Source organism: Cetorhinus maximus, chromosome 1 (assembly GCF_964194155.1).
Source record: "Cetorhinus maximus chromosome 1, sCetMax3.hap1.1, whole genome shotgun sequence".
Classification (NCBI taxonomy): Eukaryota; Metazoa; Chordata; class Chondrichthyes; order Lamniformes; family Cetorhinidae; genus Cetorhinus; species Cetorhinus maximus.
In genome coordinates this window covers 174,079,529-174,100,856 of record NC_135879.1, presented here as the reverse complement: position 1 = coordinate 174,100,856, position 21,328 = coordinate 174,079,529, and positions in this window count along the sequence as shown.

Here is a 21,328-nt window from a genome sequence, read left to right as displayed (position 1 = left end):
AGACTAAAAAGTAGGTCCTCTCGGGTTGTAATCTCTGGATTACTCCCAGTACCACGTGCTAGCGAGCTCAGAAATAGGGGAATGGCACAGATGAATACATGGCTTAAGAGTTGGTGCAGGAGGGAGGGTTTTAGATTCCTAGATCACTGGGACCATTTCTGGGGGAGGTGGGACCTGTACAAGCGGGATTGGATACATCTGAACCAGAGCGGGACTAACATCCTTGTGGGCCGGTTTGCTAGTGCTGTTGGGAGGAGTTTAAACTAATTCGGCAAGGGGAGAGGACACAGAATGCTAGCAGAATAGGGACACATCATGATACAGTAAAACAATCAAGTCAGAGGGAGTACAGCTGCATTAAGTTTCAAGGGAGTAAGGCAAGGTTGGATGGCCTCTACTTTAATGCCATGAGTATTGGAGGTGAAATGGATGAGTTAAGGGTGAGGATTGACATGTGGAATTGTGAAAGAATAGTCATCACTGAGATGTAGTTGGGGGAGGGGCAGGATTGGCAGCTCAACATTCTGGGATATAGAACCTTCAGGCGAGACGGGGAGGGGGTAAAAGAGGAGGAGGCATTGCATTATTAGTTAAGGAGTCAGTTACTGCACTAAGGAGAGATGATATCTTGGAGGGGGCATCGAATGAAGCTTTGTGGATAGAGCTTAGGTATAAAAAAGGGGCAGCCACATTGTTAGGTGTTTATTATAGACCCCCAGATAGTCAGCAGGAAATTGAGGAGCAACAAATGTGCATAATTTGCAGAAGTGTGCAAAAACAATAACAATAGGGTAATTATATTGGGTGATTTCAACTTTCCCAACATTAATTGGGATAGACATAGTGTTAAGGGCTTGGATGGAGCGGATTTCTTGAAATGTGTACAGGAGAACTTTTTATGTCAACATGTAGAGGGTCCAACAAGGGACGGCGCATTGCTGGACCCAATTCTGGGGAATGAAGTCAGACAGGTGGCTGAGGTGGTGGTGGGGGAGCATTTTAATGATAGCGACCACAAAATGGCACAATTTAAGTTTGTTATGGGCAAAGAAATAGACAAGTTGCAAAATAATGTTTTGGATTGGGGGAGAGTGAATTTCAGTAAAATAAGGCAGGATCTGGCCAAGGTAGACTGGGAACAGCTTCTTGTGGGGAAATCTACAGAGGAACAGTGGGGGGTGTTCAAAAAGGAAATGGGGAGGGTACAGGCTCAACATGTTCCTTCTCGGGTAATAGGAAGGAGTAACAAGCCCAGAGAACCATGGATAACCAGAGATATTCAGGATATGATGAGAAGGAAAAGAGAGGCTTTTAGCAGGTACAAAGAGAGCAAATCAGCAGAGGCATTAGTGGAGTACAGAAAGTGCAGGGTGGAGCTTAAGAAAGCACTTAAGAGAGCAAAGAGGGGATATGAGAAAGCTCTGGCTGGTAAAAGTAGGGAAAATCCCAAGATATTCTATAAGTATATCAATGGGAAGAGGATAACCAGGGAAAGAGTAGGGCCCATCAAGGACCAAGGGGGCAATCTATGGGTGGAGCCAGAGGACATCGGTAGAGTGTTAAATGAATACTTTGCATCCGTCTTCACCCAAGAGAATGAGGATGAAGGTATCGAACTCAGGAAGAGAGACTGCGAGGTTCTTGAGCAAATTGATATAGGGAGTGACAAGGTATTGGAGGTTTTGGCAGGCATAAAAGTGGACAAATCTCCAGGCCCGAATGATTTGTGTCCCAGACTGCTGAGGGAGGCAAGGGAGGAGAACACAGGGGCTCTGACCCAAATTTTTAATTCCTCTCTGGCCATGGGGGACGTGCCAGAGGACTGGAGGACAGTTACTGTGGTTCCACTATTTAAGAAGGCTTGTAGAGATAAGCCAGGGAACTACAGGCCAGTGAGTCTCACGTCAGTGGTGGGGAAACGATTGGAGAAAATTCTGAAGGAGAGAATCTATCTCTACTTGGAGAGGCAAAGTTTGATCAGGGATAATCAGCATGGCATTGTCAGAGGGAGGTCATGCCTAACAAATTTGATTGAATTTTTTGAGGAGGTGACCAGGTGTGTAGATGAGTGTAGTGCAGTTGATGTCGTTTATATGGATTTCAGCAAAGCCTTTGACAAGTTCCCACATGGGAGACTTATAAAGAAGGCAAATGCACATGGGATACAGGGTAATTTGATGAGGTGGATTCAAAATTGGCTTAGTTTTAGGAGACAGAGGGTGATGACAGAAGGATGCTTTAATGACTGGAAGCCAGTGTCCAGTGGCATACCACAGGGATCTGTGCTGGGTCCCCTATTATTTGTCATTTATATGAACGACATAGATGAATATGTAGGGGGTAGGATTAGTAAGTTTGCGGATGTCCGGGTGGTTAACAGTGAGGTTGAGTGTCTTGGGCTACAGGAAGATATAGGCGGGGTGGTCAAATGGGCAGATAAGTGGCAGATGGAATTTAACACTGAAAAGTGTGAGGTGATACACTTTGGAAAGAGTAATTTGACAAGGAAGTATTCAATGAACGGCATGACACTAGGAATTTTTGAGGAACAAAGGGACCCTGGCGTGTGTGTCCATAGATCTCTGAAGGCAGAGGGGCATGTTAGTGGGATGGTGAAAAAGGCAAATGGGACACTTGCCTTTATCAATGGAGGCATAGATTACAAAAGTAGTGAGGTCACGTTGGAGTTGTATAGAACCTTAGTGAGGCCTTGGCTGTGTGCAGTTCTGGTCGCCACATTATAGGAAGGATGTGATTGTACTGGAGGGGGTGCAGAGGAGATTCACTAGGATGTTGCCTGGGATGAAACATTTAAGTTATGAAGAGAGGTTGGACAGACTTGGGTTGTTTTCATTGGAGCAGAGAAGAGTGAGGGGCGAACTGAGGTGTACAAGATTATGACAGGCATGGACAGGGTGGATAGGGAGCAGCTGTTCCCCTTAGTTGAAGGGTCAGTCACGAGGGGACACAAGTTCAAGGTGAGGGGCAGAAGGGTTAGGCGGGATGTGAGGAAAAACCTTTTTACCCAGAGAGTGTTGATGGTCTGGAATGCGCTGCCTGGGAGGGTGGTGGCGGTGGGCTGCCTAACATCCTTTAAAAAGTACCTGGATAAGTACTCGGCACATCATAACATTCAAGGCTATGGGCCAAGTGCTGGTAAATGGGATTAGGTAGGTAGGTCAGGTGTTTCTTGCGTGTCGGTGCAGACTCAATGGGCCGAAGGGCCTCTTCTGCACTGTGTGATTCTGTGATACTGTGATTCTGTGAATATTATTGTGGGATATTTTAAAGCAGGCTTGTGTGTGCGTGTGTACGTGTGTGTGTGTGTGTGTATGCATGTATGTGTGTATGGTTCTATGTTTGGCTAATTTAATTGAACTAGAGATGGTTAGACTGCAAGGTTTAAATTATCAAAGAAGTGAAGTGTAAAACAGGCATTTGAAATGGAGATGAATGGAGCTAGGGTGAGGTCAGCAGATGCTGTGTGAATGTAATTTGCGTGTTTAGATAAGTGGAGAAGTGTTTGATTTTCAATGGGACATGGAAAATGTTTAGAACTGGCAAGATAAATAATTAATGTTATTACAATGATTTTTCCCAAAAGTGCTAGCCACGATGAAAACATGAAACACTTTATATTCTGGGAAAAGTAACTTTCTAAAGACAAGTGGAAACAATGGGATTTACAAATAAAAAGGGATAAAATATACTTAAAGAAGGATGGAAGGCTGTGTGAGGTGTGGCCGTGTGAGATCTTGAAAGGTGACTGTGTGAAACTGACTTGGGGAAAAGCCTCTAGCCACCCTGCAGAAGATTGCTGTTCCAGTAACCAAAGTTGTGTCAAAATCCTTTGGAAGTCCATCGTCCAATGGGTGCTTGTGGTAAAATTGCTGAGTGGCTTTCTAATTTTGGAATTTATTTCAATAGATAGATAGATTTCTAGACACTAAAGGCATCGAGGGGTATGGGGAGAGAGTGAGGGCATGGTGTTGAGATAGAGGATCAGCCATGATCATATTGAATGGCGGAGCAGGTTCGAAGGGCCGAATGACCTACTCCTGCTTCTATTTTCTATGTTCCTATTTGGACTGTTGCCTTAAAGGGTGTGTATATTTGGGAGTCTGGTTAAGTAGAAAATTTTGAGAAATATTATAACTGTGTAATCTTGTATATGTTTAAGTTTTTTCCTTCTTTTGTTAATAAATGTTTTAATTTAATCTTTAAAATCTCTAAATTCGGTAGTGGACTCATTACTTCTGATGTCAGTGCACAAGCCTACTCGTAATAAATACAAATTGCAAAATCATTTGAATGTGTGGCCAAGTTTCCCTTGTGGGTTTGGTTAACCTGACAGATAGCACCTGCCTTATCATAACAGTGAAACCTTGCTGAACGGAAACATCTCCCATTGCCTCGATGAGTGCAGCTCCAATAACACTCAAGAAACTCAACACCATCCAGGACAAAGCAACCCACTTGATCAGCACCACATCCACCAAATTTAAAATTCACCCCCTCTATCACTGACACACTGTGCAAGCAGTGTGTACCATCTGCAAGATGTACTGCAGCAACTCATCAAGTCTCCTTCTCCAAGCCCACGATCCCAACCACCTAGAAGGACAAGGGCAGCAGCACCACCAGCAAGTTCCCCTCTAAGCCCCACACCATCCTAACTTGGAACAATATTGCCGTTCCTTCATTGTTGCTGGATCAAAATCCTGGTACTCCCTTGCTAACAGTGCTGTGGGTGTACCTACACCACATGGACTGCAGCGGTTCAAGAAGGCAGCTCATCGCCATCTTCTCAAGGACTCTAGGGATGCTGGCCTTGCTAATGATACTCACAGCCCATGAATGAATAAAAAAAATATTGGATCCCAATACATTAACAGCAGTGAATATACTTTAACAGTAATCAATTGGTTGTGAAGAACTGTGGGTTGTCCTGAAGACATGAGATGTGCTTTGTAAAATATTAGCACTTTCCCTTGCTCTATATCAATAGATACTTGCAACAGATGTTAAAGGGTATTGTACAACTGGACTATCCACTGAAATCCCCTTCAAAGTGATAAAGATTCTGGAGTGAGAAGCTACTGGTTAATGTACCAAAAGACAAAGTGTATTAAAATAATGAGCATGTGATACATGGTGAAATAAAGATGCACAGTCAAGTACTAACACATGTCACCACTTATTGGATAAGAATAATAGTGTTGAGTACATAGCAAAATGTCTTCACACATTGCTCAGATACAGCCATCTCTTTCATTAATCACTGGGGACTGCTATCTATATGGTCGTGGTTAGAAGGCACCATCATTAGCTGTTGTGTTCCTCAGTTTACAATTATCCACAGTATTCAGAATTGACACCTGACACCAGGCAAATGGTCAGCAAGCTTCTGTCAACTGTATTGGTGCACTTCAGGTTACAGCAGATGGCTATGTCTTTCTTGTTTGCTTAGGGAATGAAACAGATCCAAAAAGCTTTGTATAACTCTTATCATGAAGATTTCATGGCAAAATGACATGATTACCATTTTTCAATGTGTCATGTTCATATGCACGAAAAAGCGTCTGACAAATACTGACTTCAAACTTTAAGAAAGGTTTTACCAGCAACAATTGCTATTTATTTATTCTTTCAATAAATTTGATGTGATTTGATTTCAAATTATGTATTTCTTTAATTTATTCATTTACAGGACGTGGGCATCGCTGGGCCAGCATATATAGCCTATCCCTAATAAATCATCATTTAATCTGTGGTTGCATGTTATCCTTTTGAAATGTAACTTCATATTGGCCTTTGCTCATTAGAATCAGGCTCAGTGCATCTTAATGGGACCCAATGCTAATGGCATTGAGTGGAGGTATCACTTCTCTAAAAAAAATCAAGGGGCAACTTTGGTCTTGAGCTCTGTTCAGACAGATGGTGAGCAAAATGATTGTAATGGCTGGCTGTAGGAGTCAGCGAGGAATGGGAGGGGGATGTGGTCTATTTTGCTTCAGGGTCTTCATTATAATGAGGTTGTTGAATTGCCAGAGCGAAACATACTCCCCTTTATCCAGTTTGCCAACTGGGTGGCAGGAAATCAACGGGGTGGCCATATGTGAAAGGTCTAAAATGACACCTTAAATGAGAAGGGTAGAAAAATTAGGAGAAAAGCAAAGCAATATTTAAAACAGCAGACAACATTTTTACACAGCCTACAACAGCGAGAACATTAATTTGGAAGCCTTTAAGGCTCAAAACCCACAAGGATTGTCATCAAAATGTGCCCCAAACATCCAGTGTGGACATACTCTGGATTCCACCGCACTTTTTTCAACATTCTGATGGAAATGGTGGTCAGATTAAAATGATGTCCATCCTCTACTGTGTAGTGTTGTAAATGGCGGGTTTAGGACAGTTTGGAGTCATCCAGCCAAACTTCCATCAATTCCTTCTTTGTGTTTGGTCATGTATGTCAGGCTTCACTAAATATGCAGGGCCTAGCAGTGCCTGTTGCGAGTCCCCAGGCAACTTGTCTCAACGAAAATGCCCTTAACTAAGTCCCAGGAGAAAAGGTAAGGAAAACAACAACTTGCATTTGTACAGTGCCTTCTATTTCCCCTCTGCTTGCTCTCCCTCAGTGACATCACCTGAAAACACAGCCCTGGTTCACATATACACTGCCAATACCCAGACCTACCCCACTACGATCACTCCCCACCCCTCCGCTGCCTCTAAATTGTCAGGCTGCTTGTTCAACATCCAGTACTGAATGAGCAAAAATTTCCTCCAAGTAAATTTTGGGAAGACTGAAGACATTGTCTTCAGTCCCCAACACAACTCTGTCCCCTAGCCACCAACTCCACCCCACTCTAAGGCAACAGTCTGAGGCTAATCCACTCTGTTTGCAGTCTTGGTGTCATATTTGACCCCTAAATAAGTGCTACGACCAGGTGAGGAGGGATGGATTGGTTCCCTTTCTATTCAGCTCCCTTGGTTGGTCAAAACAAAGGTTTTTTTAAAATTTCTTTTTCCCATAATTGCTTTTTCCAATCCAAATGTAGTTATTTTTAATAAGAAGCCAATCAAACTAGTTTTTCATGTTTCAAGGGAGGAGTAAGTTTATTAGTTTCTTAACCCAAGAAAAAATAATAAAAACATGACAACACACACACAGATTTCAGAAGTAGGAAAGTTAGAAACCAATAGAAAGTTAAAAGAATATTTGATTAAGTCCTTTGCTTGTCTTTGAGGTGTAGGTTGTTGAATGTTGTGTCCATTTGAAGTGAGGTAGTTTCCTGTGGAATTCTGGAGTTGACTTTGTTCAGGTCTGCACTCTTTTGAATACATCCTTTTAGCTTTCAGAGGGAGAGATCTTTCCTGCTCTTTTACAGTGGTGTTTTAGATGATTGTCATGTTTCTTTCTCCTCCTGCTGGTTCTTTTTCTGATTCTGTTTGGCAGAACTGATTTTTAAAACTCCTCTCTGTATATTCCCAGAAAGGAATTTGATTAGCATGTCTTGCATTCATTTTTGTAGAACAAGCAATTCCATTTTTTGATCTTTTCAACTCCAAAATCTTTAACACATTTCAAGATGTAGATCAATAGAGGATGGGGGTTATTTTATCCTTCACATGGGGTTTTGAATGTCTGATGAATATCCAACCAAAGCACAGCACTTTGCATCCTTAATGTCTTCCTTTCAAAAGTGTCCCTGTTTGAGGTGGGCCTTGACACCACCTCCCTCCATCCAACCAGGTGTGAAATTCCATATAACAGGTCTGCAGTGTAATTTATATAAAAAACTTTCCAAAAAAAAGTGGTCAACTTTACAGTATCAGCCACAGGTGACTAGTGGTGGCCATTTTTGATCTTTTCTTATATTTTTTTTAAAAACAGGCCTTCTTTAATCAGTTTGCTATGTCTGTTGATAGCTGGTGAGGCTATGGGTAGCTCTCATTCAGTCACAGTTTCCTGTCAATGTGACATAAGCTTCTGACCATGGGGGGTGATGGTGCGGATGAAGTTGGGAGGGAGGGGACGAAGGTGTCGGGGGAATGAGGTTGGGATGGGGAAGGAGGGTGTCTGGGGAGAGGAATGAGTATTGGGGGAGGAGGGAGTAAGAGGGGGGGAAGTCCAGGTGGTCATGCAAGGGAGAGGTCTCTGGAGACGATGACTGCCTCCTGGGATGCAAACTCAGGGTGGGCATGGTAGGAAGGAATGGTGAGTGTGAGAGGGAGCAGAGGGAGTGGTAGCTTGGGAGGTTGAGGGTACATTGGTAATGGTAGAAGGAATAGCAAGGCGGTTTGGTGGGGACTCGGAGGCAGGCATGGACCCTGGAGGTGGGAAGGAGGAGGTCAGGGAGCTCAATGTGGATGGAGGTGGGATTTTCAGGAAGTTAGGGAATTTGCACGTTCACCTGGGCATCCTGTAATGACAAGGAGGGATGAGGACTTGATCTCCAGAAGGTATGAGCCTGATGGAGATGTGAGGGTGTGTGTGAGAGTTAGTGGTGTTGTCCCTTGAGATGTGGGATCCTTGTGGATGTTTGATGGGTTTGTGAATGTGTGAGTTGAGAGTGATGTTGTGGTTGACTTATCCTGGTGGAATGAATGAGTGCATTTATCCTCTTCCTGCACTGGATGGCTGACCTCCTCTGTGCTCCGGTGATGCTGACCACCACTGCCACCGCCTTCCAGGCTGGATTGGTGACTCTGGTGGACCTCCTGTTCCCAGTGCGGGGGTAGAGGAGTTCGTGGCAAGCTTCCATTGTATCCAACAGGCATCCCAGCGTGGCGTCACTAAATTTGGGGGTTGCCATCTTCTTTGCTTTTGTATCCATCTGTCACCTGGAGCAGTCCTAGTCTGAAGGCATGAAGTAGGCTGAGCTCTGGTGCGCTTTAAATATAACGCCCAGAGCGAGGAAATGCTGAGGTCACAGTGGGCGGGCAAATCCAGAGTGTTTCCAATGAATGCATTATTAATGATGTGGGATACACCAGGAAGGGGGCGATACGGTGCGAAAACCCGCCTCAACATCTTTTTTCACGCCCACTACCACACTTATTACAAATCTGGGACAATCCTGTCCCTTGTGTTTCCCTACACACAATGGCTGTCAGTTGAAATACTCTAAAATTCTCATCATTCTTTTAAAAATTCCTCCATGGCCTTCCCCTTTCCTATCTCAGTAACCTCCTCGAGGTCTCTGCACTCCTCCAAATCTGGTATCTTGTGCATCTGCAATTTTAATCACTTCACCACTGGCAGCTAAACCTTTATAGTATGCTTTATAAATGCAAATTATTATCCTTAACATCATAAAATATCCCAATGCACTTCACAATTATGTTATCAAACAAAATTTGCCTCTGGGTCACACACCGAGATGTTAGTACAGGAATGAGGTAGATTTTAAGGGACATCTCAAAGGAGGAACATGAGGCAGAGATGTGGAGAGATTAAGGGAGGGAATTCCAGAGATTAGGGATGAGCAAGAGGCCAGAACTTTAGGAGAACAGAGATCTCAGAAGGTTGTAGTGTTAAAGGAGGCTACAGAGATTGGGTGGAGAGGTGGGATTTGAAAACTAGGATGAGAATATTAAAATTGAAGTGAAAGAGAGATGGATTGTCTCAGGAGCTATCTGTTCGAAGTACCTTCGAGCCAGGAGAACTCCTGCTCCTGGAAACAGATCCACACAAATTTTAAGTATTTCCTTTCCTTACCTTTATGGTGATGTTATTTGCTAAGTCACATCCATATCCTGAAAGCCTCTGCTTAGGGCAGCCCAATTTCTTGTAAGGGTCCTTAAACAGTCGTTAGGCCCCTCATTAGCATATGCAAAGGGCCTAACACTTGTTTTAGGTTGCCAACTGAGAAATGGTCTGACCCAAATCTGATGGGCAATTCCATATGTCCTTGGGGCACAGGACATTGTGTCCACAAATTGGGTCTTATTGGGTCCATTTTATACCTGTAAGTAGAGCAACTTGAGCAATTTCTACAGTGGCAACTTTTACCTAATATTTCCAATGAATGAAGAAGGTTAATATGTATGCAAGTAGGTGTTTCCAGCAGGACGATTTGAATCCAATTAGAACAAGTTTTAAGCAAAATACTGCGGATGCTGGAAACCTGAAACAAAAACAGAAAGTGCTGGAAAAACTCAGCGGGTCGAACAGCATCTGTGGAGAGAAAAACAGAGTTAACGTTTCAGCTCTGATGAAGTGTCATACAGACTTGAAAAGTTAACTCTGTCTTTCTCTCCACAGATGCTGTTCGACCTGCTGAGTTTTCCAGCGTTTTCTGTTTTTGTTTCAAAACAAGTTTTAGTTCAGCTGAGGGTCTTAATTTGGATCAAAGGCAATGCAACATAACCAAAACCAGCTCCAAACCCAAGTTTACAATGATGGGATTAGCTAGGTTATAAGGCTGTATTTACATGCATTGGAGAGCTTGGTGATACACTGTTCCATGGAGCAGCAGGAAAAGGAGTCATTGCCATCATCTGTCTGCAAAGGCCAACCAGAAGGATATGCCCCCACATGGAAGGGAGTAGAAAGCATGTGAGAAGGAACCAAGGGATAAATTCCAAAGAGATGTTTTCTGTGCTAAAGATAACAGGTCAGAATCCTTATCATTGTGATGAGTAATACAGAATTAAGGCCAGATCCCAGATTCAGTTTTGGAGGATCCAGAGCAGTGAGAATCAAATTTGATATGATTCAGATAAAACTGCTATCAAATAAAAATATTACAAATAAAAACATTGCCGATACCAGGAAAATAAATAATTGAACTTGACATAAAAAAGACCAAGCAAGAAGTTCAGATGATTTAATAAGGCAATAATGCATCAAACGTTAGTTATGAGCAAGGTCACCTCACTCTGAGGTGATTATGTCCTCTAACTCCATCATTCCACGATCAGTTATTTTACAACAATTGTTATTTTAGCTGATAGTTTATCTGAACATTTCATTGTTCAGAGTTCCACTGTGTCTGTACTTTGTACTGCAATGTTCAAAGAGAGTATTAAGCTCCTTTACGGTATTATTAGTACCTAATTACTAGGAAGCCATTGAAGTGGCTTATGAGTTACTTCTGTGCACTGTCTGCTATTGTAATATGATACCAGTGAGTGACAGTGTCTTTGCTGCACACTGTCTGTCACTCGAGAAGCAGATCCATACCTGAGCGCTTCCAAAGGATGAGGGAAAGACCAAAGTAATGAATTGTCACCACCTTTCTGTAAATGAACAATTTCATTAGCTCTACATGTGGGTAATTTGCAACATTATAAAGTCAATCAACATACAGCAAATAACCTTAAATGTTACACAGTATAAATAGTAACAAACTAATATGCAACATCAATCTAACAAAGGGAGAATGTTAAGGACCTTTCAGTAAGGGCCTCTTTAAAGAGATGCCATCCTTTGTGAACTTGGCCTCTGTCTACCCTCAAGCAATAAATGAGGTCCTCAAAATCTGCAATCATTAGCATCTCATTTCACCACAAACCAAACCTAGCAAGGATTGCATTTTTCCAGTGCAAAGTAATCATTTAATTATCCTAGACTGGACTTTCTATGATGGTAGATAACCTGGTTAATGGCTTGGTGACCATGCATCAGCATTGGGTACACAAAAAATGTGTGTGTCTGAATTTATAAGAGGTGATTCTGTCATTTGATTCTTGCAGTGATAGGCATTAGAATATCTCAAATGATCCCATGATATTTGATATATTTAAATGAATGGATGGAAATTTATGAGCTCCCTGCCAGGATAGCTGAATCGGAGGATCACCCCTTAAATGCAAGAGTTTTTAATGATATAATACTTGCTTTACATTTATCCCCTCCAATTTTTCCCTTTGACTTCCTAGCCCGAGCCCTTATCTCTTTATGTGAAAGGCAAAATGCATCCCACCCCCAGCAGCTCAGCTCAGTGACAATTCTTTACGTGCAAGGCTGTACAGTAATTTTGGCTCATTTAACAGAGGACAAAATTACAGATTAGCCCAGTCTTGTCTGTGCTAATATTGAAGCATCTGTACATCCAGGGGACATTGCTAAGTATCTTAACTATTGTAATATTGCTAATGACTTCTTTTATTGTTGTCTTTTCCTCTTTGATGGCCTCTTCAGTGAAAACTGAAGCAAAGTAGCAATTCAGTATCCTTGTCATTTTAGAATCACCCCCTGTGAGGTTATCTTGCTCCTCCCGTAGTGGCCCTGAATGCGTATGGAATACTATTTTCATATTCAACAATATTTCATTTCATATTTTCTCTTTGCCTTCCTAATTGTCTTTTATCCATTTTTCTAAGCTCATCATATTCTCTTTGTCAACCTTTGCTTGTTTGTGTGCTTTGCATTTGTCTTTTCTCAAATATAATTTTATCCCCTCCTCTTCATCTAGCCATGCCATCTTCCTCTTGGCTAGTTTGTTCTTATTTTTAGTGAAACTATATTTCTTCTGAACACTTTGATCTTTCCTCTAAATGTGTTATTCTTTTTCAGTATATCAATATCCCTTCCTAACGGCACTGTGTTCCTACACCACATGGACTACAGCGGTTCAAGAAGGCAGCTCACCACCACCTTCTTAAGGGCAATTAGGGATGGGCAATAAGCCATAGAGTCATAGTCATAGAGGTCTACAGCACAGAAAAAGGCCCTTTGGTCCATCAAGGCTGTGCCAGTCAGACAAGTACCTAACTATCCTAATCCCATTTTCCAGCACTAGGCCCATAGCCTTGTATGCCATGGCATCGCAAGTGCATATCCAAATACTTCTTAAATGTTATGAGGGTTTCTGCCTCTACCACCCTTTCAGGCAGTGAGTTCCAGATTCCCACCACCCTCTGGGTGAAACATTCTTCCTCATATCCCCTCTAAACCTCCTGCCCCTTACCTTAAATCTATGCCCCCTGATTATTGATCCCTCCATCAAGGGGAAACGTTCCTTCCTGTCTATCCTATCTATGTCCCTCCTAATTTTATACACCTCAATCATGTCCCCCCTCAATCTCCTCTGCTCCAAGGAAAATAATCCCAGTCTATCCAATCTCTCCTCATAACTAAAACTCTCCAGCCCAGGCAACATCCTGGTAAATCTCCTCTGCACTCTCTCTAGTGTAATCACATCCTTCCTATAGTGTGGATTCCAGAACTGCACACAATAAGTGTTGACCTAGCCAGCGATATCCACATTCTATGAGTGAATAAAAAAAAATCTCTTATCTTCCTTAGCTCCATCCTCATTGCCTCATAATTGGCTTTTTCAAAACTAACACCTTTATCTTCACCTAATACCTAATACTTTACCTAATACCTTAAAGAAGTCAGCAGCTCCCAAATTTAGTGGCATCTCTCTGGGCAGCTGCTGGACACAGTGGGAGAGCACCAAGATGTCCTCTACCCCAGCTCTGGGCAAAGACCAGCCACCAAGCACACCAATCCAGCATGGGAGGTGGTGGCGGCCACCCATTGTCGTAAGAGGATGAATAATCTCTTCCGTTCCACCAGGATAAGGCTTTCTTCTCATCACTCTCAACTTGCACACTCACAAATCCATTACACATCACAGGGTTCACACTCACTGCCAGCTAAAGGGACATCACCACTCAGTCTCTCACAAACACCCTCATCTTCCCTGCCCAATGTGCCCTCATGCTGATCCATGGCACCACTCACACTCCACACATGCCAGATGTCCTTCTCATCTGGCTTGGCAGGCACCTTGTTTACACTCACTTCACCTGTCTTCATGCAGGATAAGCTAGCCCACAACAACAAGGAGACGCCCCAGACTGGGGGAGGCATGCCCGAGCTGAAGGTCCTCATGTCCTTTGAAAATAGAGCCATCCAGCTGGCCGGTGAGGATATGGACTGTTGCTGTGCAGACGGTGATGTCGGCGGCGCTCAACCAATTAAGGATCCTGCACTGCAACATCCATCAGACAACCATACTGTGAGTGAGGCCTCCTGTTTCACTGTCATGTCCGCTGCCATGCACTAATTATCTCTTTTTCCTCTCGTAGGTACTTCCGGGAAGCAGCTGAGGGCGGCCACAAGCCAGGTCATCAACTCCAGGCCCAAGGACACCTCGGGGGAAGAATCCACATACATGCCAACTGAAGATCCATCATAGAGCTCACCCACACCCTCCACCAGCACAGACACACACACCTTGGTGGTACAAAGTTCTGAATCAGCCTCGGGGTCACAAACTGGCATGCACACTGCATTGTCTGATCCACAGGCAGGCGGCGGCAGGGAAATTCAATAGGTTCACTGCAGGGTTCCTTCGACAGCACATTCCAAAACCATGACCAACACCATCTAGAAGGACAAGGGCAGCAGATAGATGGGAACACCACCACCTGGAAGCTTCTGACCTCATTACAGCTGAGTGACCCTGGCAGAACCCAAACTGGGTGTCAGTGAGCAGGTTATTGTTAAGTAGGTGCCACTTGATAGCACCGTTGATGACCCCTTCCATTACTTTACTGATTATCGAGAGTAGACTGATAGGGTGGTAAATGGCCGGGTTGGACTTGTCCTGCTTTTTGTGTACAGGACATACCTGAGCAATTTTCCACATAGTCGGGTAGATGCCAGTATTGTAGCTGTACTGGAACAACTTGGCTAGGGGCATGGCACATTCTAGAACACAAGCCTTCAGTACTATTGCCAGAATATTTTCAGGGCCCATAGCCTTTGAAGTATCCAATGCCTTCAGCCATTTCTTGATATCACATGGAGTGAATCGAATTGGCTGAAGGCTGGCATCTGTGATGCCGGGGACCTCCGGAGGAGGCTGAGATGGATCATCCACTCGGCACTTCTGGCTGAAGTGTCCTCACCGCTGTGTACCGACATTCTAGCTGACAATCTAGTGCCCACCCAGGTGCTGGTGAATCTAATGGAGAACAACGACATCACATTAGTTAAAGCCATCACACTGTCACTGTGCATGCCAGGTGCCCTGCTGAGACAATGGAGATCTGCATCATGGTGCCATTGTCTTTCAATGATCAATGGGGCCTCCAGGTTTGAGGCTCCCATTTATGACAAGAATGTTTGCACAATCCGAAACCCTCACCTCTGTGCATTGCACTCTTACCTTCATCAGAGACCCCCTGCCTCTCCATCACCAGCTGACCGAGGTGGGCTGCAGCTCTCCAGCTCCAAGGTATCCATTTCAAACCACGTCATGATTAGACGGTTTGGGGGGTCTCTGCCTGTCCTTGACTTCTCTATGGTGTTAAGGCTCCTCTTCTCCTGAAAGGACAGGGAAGCATTGATTAGTCAACTCTCTACCTGCAGCGCCATTGCAGCCTGGCCAACCCCAGTTTAGGAACACCTTGCAGGGCACATGCGAGTCATGGCCCTCGAGCAGCAAGGGATTACCCACTTGGCCAGCTCCGGCATCAATGACAGTTGGCACTCAGACTCTAACACTCCTGAGCTCCCCGGGGAGACGGCCAGATCTTAACACTTCTCCACACTGATCCATGTCAAAACGGTACTCACTCTTGCTGAGTGCAGCAGATCGTTGAACCTTTTGCAGCACCACGCTCATGTGCGCCTCACAGCATTGTGGCTGCTAACTTCGGCTGCTACCTCCTCCCAACTTTTTTTGGTCTGGTGCAGTGACCTCCCCCTCCCATCCCTGGGAACGAGGGTGGCCTGCCTGACAATCACCTCTTCCACAAGGACCGTGAGGCACTTGTCCGAGAAATGGATGACTGAGTGCCCACCTGACCAGCCCTCCCACCTGATATTTTCTGTCACTGGTGAGGCCTTTGTTCCAGTCTCCAGGCAGAATAAGAATTCTCTCCTGGCAGCCTTCGGCAGGTCGCCATTGGACCATTCAGAAGACACATTTCCCACTGGGTGGCCCTTAATTTACCAGCCAGCATAAATCGCAATCGGGGGCTGGTTGCAGTTGGGAGCCCATTTCCAGGCTCCTCCCGGACCTGTGTGTGTGTGTCAAAGTAGGAGCATTTTTATTATTTTACTTAGACCTGTTTAAATGAAAAAAAACTATCTTCTTTTCTTTTTTAAAGTTCATGAAAACCTGTCTGATTAGTCATTGAATCATAAAGCTATACAGCACAGAAACAGGCCCTTTGGCCCATTGTGTCCGTGCTGGCCATCAAGCACCTGTCTATTCTAATTCCATTTTCCAGCACTTGGCCCATAACCCTGTATGCTATGGTGTTTCAAGTGCTCATCTAAATACTTCTTAAATGTTGTGAGGGTTCCAGGCTCTACCATCCCCTCAGGTAGTGTGTTCCAGACTCCAACCACCCTCTGGGTGAAAAAACTTTTCCTCAAAACACCTCTAAACCTCCTGCCTTAAATCTATGCCCCCTGGTTATTGACACCTCTGCTAAGGGGAAAAGCTTCTTCCTATCTACCCTATCTATGCCCCTCATAATTTTGTATACCTCTATCAGGTCCCCCCTCAGCCTTCTCTGCTCGAAGGAAAATGATTGTCTCTTTTATAGTCACTACACATAAACAGTTAAACACCCACAGAATTGGCAAATATACCCTTAAAGAACTGTAGTGATCAAACAAGGAGGGAAAAGTGGGGAGTCCTCCTCACCTGATCATAACAGTTATGTCCTTTCTGCAATTGCAATTATTTTATTTCTCATTAACACCACTACCCCGCCCGCCCCACTCCTTCCTTATAATTTCTATATACATTTGTCTGGAGCTTTCTCTGCATTTGTGCCAGAGACAGGTGTAACCTGGGCACAATCCAATTATGTGGCTTAAAATATCCCAGAACCTTTGGTGCAATTTTTGGTTGTAGGTATAACTACAAAACGTCCGAGTCTCCTTGGTCTTTTACATAATCCATCTGAATGAATCTCTGCCCACAACTGGCAATGCCCTTTGCTAATTTTATCCAATTGTGCTAGTTGGATGACTCTTCAAATTGCAATGAGATTTTCCAGGCCGAGAGGAAAGAAATTAATTATTCTGGTGATTAACTGATTTTTTTGAGTATGTTTTAAATTGCGTTCAGTGCAACTTGAGTTTTGTGATCTGTTGTGTTAGTTTAAAAGCCATCACACTGTACGCTGGCCCCACCCACAAAGCTGCTCATGGCCCCAGATTGAATTAATCACTAATGTGGCCATTTGCAGGCCTTTGAAATGGCTGTAAAAATTAAGCTTTCTTTATAGGCTCTATTACCTTTTAAGAGTTTTCTTTCTTTTTAATTTACTGAAAAATGACTTCTGTACAACATGACTGGTAAATAGTTCTGGACAGTTTTTTAAAGTCATTTTAGTTAATTAACTTCACAGATTGTGGATGAGTTACACTGAGTAAAATGCTTTTTTTTGTGATTATCCCATTTTCAGCTGTAAGAATCAAAGTGTACCAAATTACCATATTTAAATATATCAAGGAATATTTGGATCTGACAGCTTGTACCTGGCATGAAAGGTGCCACTACTCCCCTGTTCAGACTTCATAATATTTTTAATATTAATAATTAAACTTTAGTGACATCATTGGAGCTCAATTCGCACATTTAAAATAGAACATGTTGGCTTTGGTTGTATGGCCTTGCCACCTGCAATTTTAAATTGTAGTTAGCCAAGGCAGGAACACAGTGGGTAATTTAACCAATCCATGTAACTGCCCATGCCTCCCAATTTCTGCTGGAAAATGTTAAAATCAACTCCCCTGTATTAATGTGAACATTGTATTCAGTGGAAGGAATTTTTGTTACTTATTTACCAGGCAACAGATTGACACAATTAATTTAGCATGACTACTGCATTTTTATTTTACTTCTAACGTTTTCTGCTCATCATGGTAACAGATGTCAGTCATGTGGAATGCAACATATTTTCACCCATGCAAAAGGCTGGTTTGGCATGCAGACCTTTACCTAACAGAGGCTGAATGCTAACTTTCTGATACTTCATCTTACCTCCCCCTGGACCATGACCTCACCAGGGGATGTGGAGCCACCATTTCCAAGACCGTCGCTGACAGCACCTCCTCTTCCCTCCATCTCCACCAATCTCATAGTTCACCAACTCCAAACATCCCACTTCTACCTCCTTCCCAAGATCCACAATCAGGGTTTCCCTGGCAACCCATTGTTTCAGAGTGTTCATGTCCTTCAGAACAGATTTCTTCCTAGCTTAACTCTTTTTTTACCCTTGTCCAGTTTCTTTCCAGCCACATCCATGACTCTTCCAACACGCTCTACCACTTGAGCAGTTTCCAGGCCCTAACCAGTTCCTTTTCATATGAACATCCAATCTCTCTCCATCCCCCACCAGCATGGCCTGAGGATTCTCTGTTTCTCCCTTGAACTTAGTCCCAACTAGTCCCCATTCGCAACCACCATCTACCAACTGCCTGAATTGTTCTCACATTGAAAAACTTCACCTTTAATTCCACACACTTCCTCCTAATAAAAAAGTGTTGCTATGGGAACCTGTATGGGCCTTACCTATGCCGTTTTGTGGGATATGTAGCACAATCATTATACCAGTCCTATCGAGGCCCAAGCCATCATTTCTTTCTCCAGTAACTTAACAATTATATCACTAACATTTCCTGCTCTCACTGGAAAATTTCATCAATTTTGCTTCCAATTTTTACCCTTGCCTCACCTTCACAAGCTCCATCCCTAACTCTTCCCTTCCATTCCTCAACTTCTCTGTCTCCATTTCTGAGGATAGGCCATCCAACAATTTCTGCTATAAACCCATTGACTCCAGTAGTTATCTCAACTGCACTTCCTCCCACCCCTCTTCATGTAAGGGCTCTACTCCATTCTCCCAGTTCCTCTGTCTCTGCTGCATCTGTTCTGATAATGCAATCCATTCCAGTGCTTCTGATATTTCTTTCTATTTTCTCAGACCAGCATTCACCCCACCTCCTTCTCCCGACCATGGTTGATGGGGCCCTCAGCCATGTCCATTCCATTTCCTGCCCTCTGCTCTCAATCCTTCTCCACCCTCTCCCACTCTGCTCCCAGACCATGATAAGGCTCTCCTTGTCCTCACCTTCCACTCTAACAGCCTTCACATTCAACATATCATTCCCCACCATTTTAGCCACATCCAGCGTGTTACCACCACCAAACACATTCTGCCCTCCACTCCCTTTTCAGTATTCCAAAAGAGTAATTCCCCCTGCCACACCCTTTTCTATCACTCTACCACCCCAATACTACCCCCTCTTACCACAGCACCTTCCCATGCAAAAGCAGGAGATGCAGTACCTTCCTTTTTAGCAGCTCCCTTCTCACTGTCCAAGGTCCTTGTAGTAACTGAGGGTATAGCCTCTCCTGTTGTCCATCAATGGTCATGTGGTGTTCTATGAGGTTCTGACCAATGGGCCATAAGCACAGGCAACCTGGAGGGGTAGGGCTTCCTGACGAGTGTCCTGATCTAGCATGTGGCACCTGAAAAGCTCTCGGTTAAAAAGTTTTGCTGTTTCTTGTTGAAACCTGTCCACTCTGTCGAGACATTACAACCCTAACCACTGCTTCCGGATGAAACTTCCTTCAAATTAGTATACTGTATTTGCTGCTTATGGCCAGAGAAGGAGACTAAACGCAGAGTCCCATTCGTGGGTTGTGATCGTCGCAGGGCAAGCTTTTATTGTCCATCATTAATTGCCCTTGAGAAAGTGGTGGCGAGCTGTCTTCTTAAGCTGTTACAGTCCATGTGGTGTACATACGCCCACAGTGCTGTTAGGAAGGGATTTCTAGGATTTGGACCCAGCAACAGTGGAGAAATGGCGATACAGTTCCAAGTCAGGATGGTGTGTGGCCTGGAGGGAAACTTGCAGGTGTTTGTTGTTCCCATGCATCGGCTGCCCCTGTCCTTCTAGGTGGTAGAGGTTGCAGGTTTGGAAAGTGCTGTTGAAGGACCCTTGGTGAATTCCTGCAGTGCACCTTGTAGATGGTACATGCTGCTGCTACTGCGCGTCAGTGGTGGAGGGAGTGAATGTTTGTGGAATGTACATTTGTGCCAATCAAGCAGGCTGCTTTGTCCTGGATGGTGTCAAGCTCCTTAAGTGTTGTAGGAGCTGCACTCATCCAGGAAAGTGGGGAACATTCCATCACACTCCTGATTTGTATCTTGTAGATGGTGAACAGGCTTTGGGGAGTCAGGACGTGAGTTACTCGCCACAGAATTCCTAGCCTCTGACCTGCTCTTGTAGCCACAGTATTTATATGGCTCGTCCAGTTCAGTTTCTGGTCAATTTTCTCATTAATATGTTTTCAAGACACATCTTTGTGCCATTTCCCCCTTGTACCTTCATCTGTTTTGTCATTTAATCACTGCTGACTTCCACTCTATCACAAACCATTTTTCCTTCCCATGCCCCTCTTCACCTTTCCTGACTATGTACTTGCTTAAAACCTGTTATATCTCTAATTGCAGAGATGTAATAAAAGATAATCAACCTGAAACGTTAACTCTGTTTCTCTCTCCACAGATGCTGCCTGATCTGCTGAGTATTTCCAGCATTTTCTGTTTTTATTTCAGATTTAAACTAATGACACCTAATGTTAAGCATCAAGTGCTCCCTCTCTAGATACAGCACTTGTTAGATGGCATGTCAAGCCCCCTCTGCTTTTCTTCACATTCTCCTTCTTCTTAGGCACTTCCTGGGGATCAAGGATGACTTGCTTCCACTCCAGTTTGATGGGTTCTGAGATGGCCTTATTAGTCCAATGTGTAATCTGCAGGCTCTGTAACCTGCAGGGCAGGTGGTGCTTGAAAGGCTGGATAGATGGGTGGTTTGGAAGTCGTGTGCTCCCTCCAAAGTCTTGACTTTGCCTCTACACTGCTCACAACCCAGCAACACCCATGAGTCATGTGGGGCAATGGTGGCATAGTACTGATTTCACTGGATGAGTAATCCAGAAGCTCAGGCTAAGGGTCTGGGGGCATGGGTTCAAATATTACCATAGCAACTGGTGGAATTTGAATTCAATTAATAAACCTATAAAGTTATAGGTCATGGAATAGAAGGGACAGTAGCAACATGGATACAAAATTGACTGAGGGATAGGGATCAGAGAGTAATAGGTATTTTTCGAGCTGGAAGGTTTGTAGTGGAGTTCCCCAGGGGTTGGTATTGGGACCCTTGCTTTTCCTGATAAATATAAATGATTTCAATTATGATGAACTTATATAAGACACTGATTAGACCTCAGCTGGAGTATTGTGTACAGTTCTGAGCGCCACACTATAGGAAGGATGTGAACGTATTGGAGAGAGTGCAGGAGAGATTTACAAGGATGGTTCCAGG